We start from the raw sequence: 12,452 nt of genomic DNA, 5'->3' as shown, positions 1-12,452 counted from the left end.
AGGGATGTGCATGGGCAAAAAAATTGGTTCCGAAATTCGGGACTTCGGCAATTCGGCACCATGGCAATTCAGAAGCATCTGAATGTCCGAATTGCCGAAATTCATCCGAATTTAAATTCGGACCGAAACTAATTGCACATGTCTACAGAACAACACTATGAGAAAACAAGGGTTTGGCTGCTCTCACCTGAACATGCTTAAATGGGGTGCTGCTGGGGGCCAATATTAAGCATGTTTAGGTGAGTGCAGCCAGTCCCTTGTTTTCCCATATATATTTAGGAGTCTAGCCAACTCCTTGGTTTTGCACCCCTCCCTGTTACAGGTGTCTCATCTCAGGACCCTATTTAAGCCTTGTACTGCAGAGAACTTGAGATGGAAGGATTTCCCCAAGTGAGTAGCTCATTTAGTAGACAGAGTAGGACCTGCCAAAGATGGGGTACATTGACGTTTGTGGCAGGCTTATGCAATGTATGATCATATAATGTAACTAAACCCCCATTATTTTTTGCCTAGATCAGGTGTTTTTAATAAAACTAACAAAATTGTTCAGCACTAAAACTGTTTAGTAGACAAGCGAGTGCGCTGGATTTTAATTTTTACTGTACAGAACAACACTAAACACAATATAGGTTACAAAGCTAGAAGGTGAATATATAGAGCACCCAGGTGCAGCGTAAATATAGTAAATGCAAAAAGGTAATTACCCCTTTCAAATACAAGGTGTAACAAAGGATTCCTCTCAATCCTTAAATACAAATCGCAAAAGTAGGATCTACCTAAAACCACAAAATGCAGAACAAAACCTCAAAATTTAATAACGTTTAAATATGTAGAATCTCCAGAATTCAAGGTTGCACTCACCCCGCTTTAAAAGGGTTCTGTTCATGTGTTAAGATCGAATTGGTATTTACTTGATGAAAAATCTCGTTAAGCTCATTTTTCTATTAAACTTCTACATGATTATATACATTTGAAATGAATTGGGAGGAACATTTGGGGTATATTTTAGACCTTTCTTTAAGATCATGCATTCCTGTTTTGTTAAAAAAACTTGAGAGATTTTTCATCAAGGAAAGGCTTGAAAACCCTATAAATACCAATTCAATCTTAACACATGAACAGAACCCTTGTAAACGATTTAAACCGAGATCCACTTTTTGCCCTTATGATAGCGGTAGTCAAATCAAAGTTTTCAACAAAATGGTATTAAAGGATCTAGATAAATTAACCCCAAAAGGAGAATACTGCAATAATTTGACAAAAAAACGAAATGCAAGTCTTAAATCAACTCAAGAAAGAGATGATCTAATTATTAAGAATGCGGATAAAGGAGGAGGCATTGTAGTTATGTCTGTGGACTATTATTTAGATGAGGCGTATAGGTTATTGGGTGATAAAAAAATACCTACGTGAAACCACTAAACAATCCCAATCATGAGTTTAAAAGTGAGTTACGAGCTTTATTGGAGAAAGCTAAGACAATGCAGGTCGTTGACACAAATGTCTATCATTTTCTATATCAAGAGTTTCCAAGAATCCCTACATTTTACTTTCTACCGAAAGTTCACAAATCCAAAGAATACAACAAGGAGGGACTTTTAAAAGGAGGTTTGGGTTCCCCCATGGACTACAGCACTTTATACTCATGCACATTTTACTCCTGATGAAGTCTAAATAATTAGACGAAACGCGTAGAGTTATTATATATTTTTATTATTTTGTATTGGAGGACTCCAGCACCCTATATCGTTGTGATCAGGACTGGGGACTACAAGATTATACTGATGTTTTTTTTTATTTACTTGTTTCTTGTAAGTGTAACCATTAAAGTGTGTTTTTTACTTTATATCAGTGTTGCACTATGTTGTTTTTAATTTTCTCTTCACATGAGTCATTCAACATTTGAACATTGCTGAATCTCCCAGAAGCTACAAACTTTCGATGAGCCTGAATTATTCATAACTCTGTGAGTGCAGCCTTGAATTCTGGAGATTCTATATATTTAAACGTTATTACCCTATGAGGTTTTGTTCTCCATTTTGTGTTTTTAGTTAGATCCTACTTTTCAATACAGGTTGCGCCAAATAATATATCTAGTGACAGGTGGAGAGATAAAGGTGCAAAAATGTGCAGACAGGCCACTGTAAACAGGGACACTCCTAAATCCCTGCAGGTTGCGCCAAAAACTTAAACCAGTAAGTCCAGAAAATGCTTGAGACAATCCCACTGATGGATTTGTAGTTCTCTGGGGATTTCACCGCTGAATGCTGTCTTACACAGGGCTGGTCTATAGCTCTATTGAATGTGAGTGCTAGCCCAATATCTCAGTTGTGTATCTTACACCTAGCACCAGACAATCTGCACTATTATTAGTTGTTTTCTGTTTTATTTACAAGCATTTGAAGTTTCGACAGTTACCAACTAAGAATATCTCCAGCAATTTTTGGGGCTTATTAGACTCAGTATTTGGCGCAACCTGTATTGTGTTTAGGGTTGTTCTGTTCCTTCTGCTGTGGGTGGCTGCACTCACAGGATTGTGGGATGGATATGAGCATTTGTTGTGGACAGATACATGCGCCCTGTGCACATCTAGTACAGCCGCCATCTTGGAGGAGGCGCAGCAGATCTTTAATAATGTTTGTTTTTGACATTAAACATTCGCTGATGCTATCTCTAGTGTTTGACTACATCATCCACACCACGAGTGACTAGACTAAGCTCAGAAAAGAAAAGGAAATACATTAATCAATGATTTTTTTTTTTTTTTACAAAAACATTTTATCTCTAGAAAAACAGCAGATATTTGTTTAAAAAGCTTTTGATGCTGCTATGGAAACGAGCATTTTAACCTCTGTCCCCTCTCGGACCAGGCTAAAAAGAAATAAAGTGAGATGTGGTTAAAGGATATCTGGTCAATGAAGAGTAACAGCGATTAACTGAGTGTGATATTCAGAGAAAAACGGGATCTTAACAATATGAGTGAAAATGTGTTTGTTAAATAGTTACTAATTAAGTGTTGTTTCAATTCTCAAGTGTATATTTAGAAATGTATCATTTGTGTGATTTGGCAGTACCTGAAAATGTCTGTGAACCTGGCACCAACAAACCCTTTTATATATATATATATATATATATATATATAAACTCAAATAGAATGGCTGCACTCACGGATATTGTCCAGTTAAAATATAACTTTTAATGGAATCACATAAAAATCGACGTTTCAGTCCAACCTGTGGACTTTCATCAGGATATCATATATATATATGTGTGTGTATATGTATATTATAAGTCTGCGCTGAATGTACCACTGATTAATGGTATCATTTATTTTAATAGGAACACTGCAAGCACCATAACCACTACAGTCTGCTATTGTTTATGGTGTCAGGAGTCACCTGGTGCCATCTTCTTGTAAGTACTCAAACCACTCTAGTAGAGTTTATCAACTTACCTGGGTCCCACTGGTCACCAGTGACTGAATACCCTGCTTCTGATCCTCTCCCCTTATCGTTACTGTGTGAGCTGTAGTGGTTATGGTCCCTTGAGTGTTCTTTTAAATACATATAGGATTCCATATTTGATCCAGCACATGAGTCTGCATGGGGATACTGACAAATATCATTGAGCTAAGTGTTTTTATATATATGGGCATGGAATGTTTTTGACACTAAATATATAGCGCTCCAATATTTTTTATAAATATTGACAAATGATGTTGAAAATCATCAAGATATAGATACATGCTTCTAATTAGAGTGATTATATTTACAGCTCATTTAATGGGGCGCGTTAAGCACCATAACTACTTAAACCAAGAGATGTCACGCCGTCGTATCAAGGATATCATGCTGGATCTGGGAAATCTTGTGCCCCTTGCATGTGTTATAATGCGAAGAATCGCTTATTCCTGTCCCCTCACCTTATTCATTAATTCTGCAGCAATTTGCAAAAAAAGAAATAATCAATAGATCTAAAGGCCCGCCCCTATAGTCCATGACATCACAGAGGGAAGCACTGCATCCCCTGACCCGTACATGGGTTTGTATGGTGTTTATAATACGAGGAGCTTGCACTGACGTTTAATTCATGCTGTCAGTAATTTGATCTTTCTGAGGCACGCATTCATTTGCCGTATTGATGGGAAGCACGTTGCAGTATGTATCATTTATATGCTGTAAGAGTCCTGATTGATTAATCATTTGGTTTCTGACTCGCAGCATTTGAATTCTACATACCTCAATGCAGCGGTATTCATGTGCTGCCATTAGAATGGCCAATCCGGCTCCTCTAAATCCTCCTTGTCGGGTAGTTTTATTCATTATTTTCATGAATGAAGGCACTCACAACTGAACTGCACATCCCGTCAATGTGCTGCATTAAAGGGTTAATGGGATACTGTCTGAGAAAACACCCTTCCTGGACTTTTTTTATTTTTTTTTAGAGATTCTGAGGGTTTGCAGCAAACATGACACAATCAGAAATGTATCTTTTTTTTTTTTTTTTTCTGTTTTTTTTTTTCTGTTATGTTTTTAAAATGGAAGGGAGAATTGGAGTAATCTCTAACCCTTTAAACAGACATGATATACAAATCTACTCAGGCTTATTTACCAAGGTGTGAATTACCCAGAATGCAAAGTGAATCTGAGGAGAATGGAGCATTTTAGGTTAAAGGAGCCGACTTTCAATTCTCAGCAATTCAGACTTTAATGAATGACCCTGTATTGTTTTCTTATTCAATAACGTCCAACCAATCCATTTCTAAGCATTGAAGTTTATTGGTTAATCTCAGGTTGGCGTATTAGAGTGCTAGTTCTTGGATCCAGGCCTGTGTTATGTTATTAGCTAACCAGACCAGTCAATCCCCGTTCACTGAGAGAGCTAATAATCAGTGCTGCTACGAGAATACCTGCACAGGACAGCTGGATCGCAGCCATCCATATCAGCCATCACCTGGCCTTCCAGCCAAGCTGCCAGGATTCCCATGCTCTGTGGGGCGAGGTGGGGGAGGGCGATGGGAATTGAACCTGCTGTTTCCATTCATGGTGGAATTGCTGGCAGAGGGAGAGCAGAGAGAGCATTGAATAGAGAGTCAGCGTGTGACACTCCATCGTCCCCCCCTATATAAGGCCTATTGTACGAGCTGCACACAGCCTTCCTGAAACATGTGTCTGTGCTCCCACACGCTCCGGCAAGGACTGGAGTGATGAGGTTTGGCCACTAAACCTATACAGTGACAGGGGGTCACCGCACAGCACTGGGTTAACCCTTTCATTGCACGGGGCATGGCAATCCGGGAATTGTGATACATCGCAACCTTTAGGTCAAATAACCAACTGGGAAATCGTGGAATGTTTCCAGTCTCTCATTGGTGTAAAATGTTACATTTCCTGTGAATTCCTGCTTTATTATCCAGGTCAGACATAGATTAACAATAGTGGTCTGACGGAGACGGAATGGGCTCAATATACGTCAGATCTATGGTGTATTCCTGGACACACATTGATGGGCAGCACCTGAATGCCCCGTTATGTAGAATTCATACAGGAATCCTAAACAGAACAGGGCAGGACATCCTGCAATTAGTGTGAATAGACGATACTTTGGGCTTTGTCAACTCCAGTTAGAAATGCCCAGATCATCGCTTTCCTGGACCCATATAATGTGTTTCCATTCTGATGGTCGGTACATGAAAAGCGTTGCCCTGAAATGTATTTAGTATTATTAGCATTTACATACAGTATGTCACATGTGTTTGGACTAATTCAGGTGGTTCCTTTAGGATTCATTAAATTAATTTCTTCCTTTAGCGTTTACATTCTAGATAGCACATAGCAGCACTTTTCATGTGCAGACCAACAGCAGCTCTAGTCCAAATTCCAGGTAATTCCTGCACATACACACATCGTAACGACATATTACACAGATACAATCACAGCGCACACTGTGTGCCAGCCACACAGGCCTGGTACGGGCACGCACCCTGCCAACTCTCCGTCAAGGTGAGCAGATGGCGTCAGATGATGAGGGACACACAGAATGGCTTCCTTTCTAGCATTACAATAGCAGCCCACACTATACTGTCCTCAATAGCCTGCCGTGTGTTTATTGCGGGGTGGGGTGCGGCAGACAGTAAGTCTTGCTCCCCCTCTTTACTCTGCATTAAAGCACTGTGTGCCAGAGGGGGAGGGGATGGACACACTTGTTTGTTAACAGAAGTGTGTGTCTGTGTGTTTGTGGAGCTGCCGTGTTTGTCTGATAGAAATTGGACAGCGAGCGACATTTACTTGCTAACTTCTTCTCGCCATCTGCCTGTCGATTGCTCTGTACACTTTGCAGTGTCTGGGAGGCTCTACACAGCCATTTAGTTAGTCTTTACTCCGATTAACTCTCTGTGTGCCAAAGAGACCAGCAAATCATTGCATGAGAATATTAGTGAGATATTAACAGCGAGGGCTGTCCGCAATGCTAACAGAAAGATCACTCTGAGCTCTGGCTTTAACAGCTGAGTATTAAAAGATGGCTTTTTTTAAAATCCGAGATATGTATCTCCCTTTATGGTATCTGTCACAGCGGCTATATTTTCTTGCTTGTGAAACAGAAGATTGTAACAATAATGCAATAAAATTCTAATGCTCTTTTCTACTCAGAACTGCAAACTACGCACGCCGTATAATTGAAGAAAACCTGCTACAGTTTGGGCAAACGCCTGCAACTGCGCCATATAACCTCTTCTACAGAATGGAAACCATGTTTATTATTTGGCAGAAAATGAAAGACACCTGTGTGGATTAACCCCTAAAAAGCACAAGATGTGCCATTTAAAGGAGCACTCCAGGAAGAAATCTGGCAATTCCACTCCCACTCCCACAATCCCTTACTGTGTCCATAAAGGCCCAGCGGTGCTATAGAACATGATTGGCTGAATCTGTCCTGGGTCTGAGCAGGGCTTATTGCAGAACCTGCAAAGCCTGGGGATCTGCTGCCAGGGCAGTAAATTCACGTGGAATGTCGTTTATTTTTGTAATTCTCGTATGTTTGCTCACGCTATTCATCATGTGTGTATCATGATGATGGCAGCCATGCTTGTACTGCTCTTTATGGAGAATTTCCTCTGGTGTCACAGGCTGTGTGTCACCAAAGGGAAAGCTTAAACTGCACAGAGACATAAAAATCCCCAAATTTATACCCGTCCTCCTAGAGAGGTACCACAACTTAAACCTGAGTGTACCGAACCCAAGGGACCCCTTTTCCTCTCCCCCCCCCCATTTAGCAAAATGGACAGCACACCGACCGACCAACCACTGCCAACCTCTGCCACTCCACAAGGGTATAACATCCTAGGCCAGAAGGCCGGCCTTAGAGAATAGGCAGGGTAAACTTCTTATTGAGATAGGAAAAGAGAGTAAAGCGGAAGGGAGGTAAAGCCGAAAGGGGTGAATAACAGGTCCTACAGCGGCTGCTTTTCCCCCACCCTGCTTCCTTTTAAGTCGACCCCCCAACAGGGGCCGAAACACAAAAACAATAAAAATTGTCAAATGTAAAAAGAAAAAATCCCCAAATGTTAGCTGGTTACCCAGACTGAGATTACTAGTGCGTATGGCAAAGCATCCCTGTCAACATTTCACAGGGACAAAGAGCGACACTAATTTATTTACAGACTGATTCCTAAACAATTATTGTAGTTTAAAGACACATTACTGGGAGTATTATTACTGTGGAGCTCTGTTATACACTCAGACACATTACTGGGAGTATTATTGCTGTGGAGCTCTGTTATACACTCAGACACATTACTGGGAGTATTATTGCTGTGGGGCTCTGTTATACACTCAGACACATTACTGGGAGTATTATTGCTGTGGAGCTCTGTTATACACTCAGACACATTACTCGGAGTATTATTGCTGTGGAGCTCTGCTATACACTCAGACACATTACTGGGAGTGTTATTGCGGTGGAGCTCCGTTATACACTCAGACACATTACTGGGAGTATTATTGCTGTGAAGCTCTGTTACACACTCAGACACATTACTGGGAGTATTATTGCTGTGGAGCTCTGTTATTCACTCAGACACATTACTGGGAGTATTATTGCTGTGGAGCTCTGTTATACACTCAGACACATTACTGGGAGTATTATTGCTGTGGAGCTCTGTTATACACTCAGACACATTACTGGGAGTATTATTGCTGTGGAGCTCTGTAATACACTCAGACACATTACTGGGAGTATTATTGCTGTGGAGCTCTGTTATACACTCAGACACATTACTGAGAGTATTATTGCTGTGGAGCTCTGTTATACACTCAGACACATTACTGGGAGTATTATTGCTGTGGAGCTCTGTAATACACTCAGACACATTACTGGGAGTATTATTACTGTGGGGCTCTGTTATACACTCAGACACATTACTGGGAGTATTATTGCTGTGGAGCTCTGTTATACCCGCAGACACATTACTGGGAGTATTATTGTTGTGGAGCTCTGTTATACACTGAGACACATTACTGGGAGTATTATTGCTGTGGAGCTCTGTTATACACTCAGACACATTACTGGGAGTATTATTGCTGTGGAGCTCTGTTATACCCGCAGACACATTACTGGGAGTATTATTGCTGTGGAGCTCTGTTATACACTCAGACACATTACTGGGAGTATTATTGCTGTGGAGCTCTGTAATACACTCAGACACATTACTGGGAGTATTATTGCTGTGGAGCTCTGTTATACACTCAGACACATTACTGAGAGTATTATTGCTGTGGAGCTCTGTTATACACTCAGACACATTACTGGGAGTATTATTGCTGTGGAGCTCTGTTATACACTCATACATTACTGGGAGTATTATTGCTGTGGGGCTCTGTTATACACTCAGTCACATTACTGGGAGTATTATTACTATGGGGCTCTGTTATACACTCAGACACATTACTGGGAGTATTATTGCTGTGGAGCTCTGTTATACACTCAGACACATTACTGGGAGTATTATTACTGTGAAGCTCTGTTATACGCTCAGACACATTACTGGGAGTATTATTGCTGTGGGCTCTGTTATACACTCAGACACATTACTGGGAGTATTATTACTGTGGAGCTCTGTTATACAATCAGACACATTACTGGGAGTATTATTGCTGTGGAGCTCTGTTATACACTCAGACACATTACTGGGAGTATTATTGCTGTGGAGCTCTGTTATACACTCAGACACATTACTGGGAGTATTATTGCTGTGGAGCTCTGTTATACACTCAGACACATTACTGGGAGTATTATTGCTGTGGAGCTCTGTTATACACTCAGACACATTACTGGGAGTATTATTGCTGTGGAGCTCTGTTATACACTCAGACACATTACTGGGAGTATTATTACTGTGGAGCTCTGTTATACAATCAGACACATTACTGGGAGTATTATTACTGTGGAGCTCTGTTATACAATCAGACACATTACTGGGAGTATTATTGCTGTGGAGCTCTGTTATACACTCAGACACATTACTGAGAGTAGTATTGCTGTGGAGCTCTGTTATACACTCAGACACATTACTGGGAGTGTTATTGCTGTGGAGCTCTGTTATACATTTAGACACATTACTGGGAGTATTACTGCTGTGGAGCTCTGTTATACACTCAGACACATTACTGGGAGTATTATTGCTGTGGAGCTCTGTTATACACTCAGACACATTACTGGGAGTATTATTGCTGTGGGGCTCTGTTATACACTCAGACACACCAACAACATGGAGCTCGTAGAAAAGAGGGACATTAGGATAAAAAAAGGGACTGAATAATTTGGGCCACAAATAGGGACTGTCCTCCTAGATAGGGACACTTGGGAGGTGTAGCAGAGTTACCTCTGCTGGTGTCTCAGCCAGGTCAGGGCAGAGAATTACCAATTAATAGTTAATAATGCCTTTCAGAAGGAGACATATTGAAAGCCATTATACATTATAAATGAAGCACCAACATTGTCAGCGGTGCTGTACAGTGGGAAGACAAGACTTGAGGACAAAATAACTGGTTTGGGATAAATAATCTCCTTTTCAGTCATTTTCCCACTTTTCCTATTTTGTCTTAAGCTTTGCAATTCCCTACTGAATGCTCCACAATTCCTGCTTTAGTGACAGAGTCCAATTTCCCCGTAACTCTCATTCTGTAACAGAGCTCTAAAGGGTTGATGTGTTGCAGGAGCACAGACGCTGCTCCCATTTTTTGGGATAATTTTTTCACATCTCAATGTTTCTTCAGATGTCGTTGTATCCAGATGGTGAGACTTTGCTTTCCATTTGGGAGGCTGAGCGGGTAACACAGTCCTGTTTGTTGTTAGATCAGTGTGCGGGAGTGAAGGTAGGTATTTGCTCAGCTAAAATCAATATTTAACATGAATTCTCAGCAAAGTGTTTATATGTGTCAGATCACTCAGATTACGCCCAGCCGTCAGTCGCCCACACTCGTACTGCCAAAGAAACACTCGGCTGTGAAAGTTCTTCGTTTGTTTTATTTTATTTTATTATTATTATTATTATTACTTGTCTTTCTGTTCCAGACGCCCAGCATGGCTGCATTGTAGATACTCACTAAAGTGGGAGTTCAAACTACATTTCAAATTTAAGGACAGAGTAGCCAACTGAAAGCATAGTCTTGCCATTTGCCATGACGGGCCGTTGGGGAGATCAAATATCTCCCTCACTGGTCCACAGACACTTAAATTCAGAGAGGAGATGGCAGAGACTTATTGTAGCCTAAAGACACATTACTGGGAGTATTATTGCTGTGGGGCTCTGTTATACACTCAGACACATTACTGGGAGTATTATTGCTGTGGAGCTCTGTTATACACTCAGACACATTACTGGGAGTATTATTGCTGTGGAGCTCTGTTATACACTCAGACACATTACTGGGAGTATTATTGCTGTGGAGCTCTGTTATACACTCAGACACATTAATGGGAGTATTATTGCTGTGGAGCTCTGTTATACACTCAGACACATTGCTGGGAGTATTATTGCTGTGGGGCTCTGTTATACACTCAGACACATTACTGGGAGTATTATTGCTGTGGAGCTCTGTTATACAGTCAGACACATTACTGGGAGTATTATTGCTGTGGAGCTCTGTTATACCCTCAGACACATTACTGGGAGTATTATTGCTGTGGAGCTCTGTTATACACTCAGACACATTACTTGAAGTATTATGCTGTGGAGCTCTGTTATACACTCAGACACATTACTGGGAGTATTGTTACTGTGGAGCTCTGTTATACACTCAGTCACATTACTAGGAGTATTATTGCTGTGGAGCTCTGTTATACACTCAGACACATTACTGGAAGTATTATTGCTGTGGAGCTCTGTTATACACTCAGACACATTACTGGGAGTATTGCTGTGGAGCTCTGTTATACACTCACGCACATTACTGGGAGTATTATTACTGTGGAGCTCTGTTATACACTCAGACACAATACTGGGAGTATTATTACTGTGGAGCTCTGTTATACACTCAGACACATTACTGGGAGTATTATTGCTATTGAGCTATGTTATACACTCAGACACATTACTGGGAGTATTATTGCTGTGGAGTTCTGTTATACACTCAGACATATTACTGGGAGTATTATTACTGTGGAGCTCTGTTATACACTCAGACACATTACTGGGAGTATTATTACTGCGGAGCTCTGTTATACACTCAGACACATTACTGGGAGTATTATTGCCATGGAGCTCTGTTATACACTCAGACACATTACTGGGAGTATTATTGCCATGGAGCTCTGTTATACACTCAGACATATTACTGGGAGTATTATTGCTATTGAGCTCTGTTATACACTCAGACACATTACTGGGAGTATTATTGCCGTGGAGCTCTGTTATACACTCAGACATATTACTGGGAGTAATATTGCTATTGAGCTCTGTTATACACTCAGACACATTACTGGGAGTATTATTGCTGTGGAGTTCTGTTATACACTCAGACACATTACTGTGAGTATTATTACTGTGGAGCTCTGTTATACACTCAGACACATTACTGGGAGTATTATTACTGTGGAGCTCTGTTATACACTCAGACACATTACTGGGATTATTATTACTGTGGAGCTCTGTTATACACTCAGACACATTACTGGGAGTATTATTACTGTGGAGCTCTGTTATACACTCAGACACATTACTGGGAGTATTGTTACTGTGGAGCTCTGTTATGCACTCAGACACATTACTGGGAGTATTATTACTGTGGAGCTCTGTTATACACTCAGACACATTACTGGGAGTATTGTTACTGTGGAGCTCTGTTATACACTCAGTCACATTACTAGGAGTATTATTGCTGTGGAGCTCTGTTATACACTCAGACACATTACTGGAAGTATTATTGCTGTGGAGCTCTGTTATACACTCAGAC

The 12,452-nt window shown here is 40.7% G+C and overlaps 1 protein-coding gene across 1 annotated transcript in view; it reads left to right on the top strand.

Moving 5' to 3' along the window:
* Positions 1-321: 321 nt before the first annotated feature.
* Positions 322-12,452, top strand: part of NPHS1 (NPHS1 adhesion molecule, nephrin) — an 88,019-nt gene continuing 75,888 nt past the window's right edge. The window contains exon 1 of the mRNA XM_063436921.1: positions 322-390. The gene's annotated coding sequence lies outside the window, so the exon portion shown is untranslated. The remainder of the gene's footprint in view (positions 391-12,452) is intronic.

Source organism: Pelobates fuscus, chromosome 11 (assembly GCF_036172605.1).
Source record: "Pelobates fuscus isolate aPelFus1 chromosome 11, aPelFus1.pri, whole genome shotgun sequence".
NCBI lineage: Eukaryota > Metazoa > Chordata > Amphibia > Anura > Pelobatidae > Pelobates > Pelobates fuscus.
The sequence above is the reverse complement of the archived record's forward strand: the minus strand, read 5'-3'. Positions and strand labels throughout refer to the sequence as shown.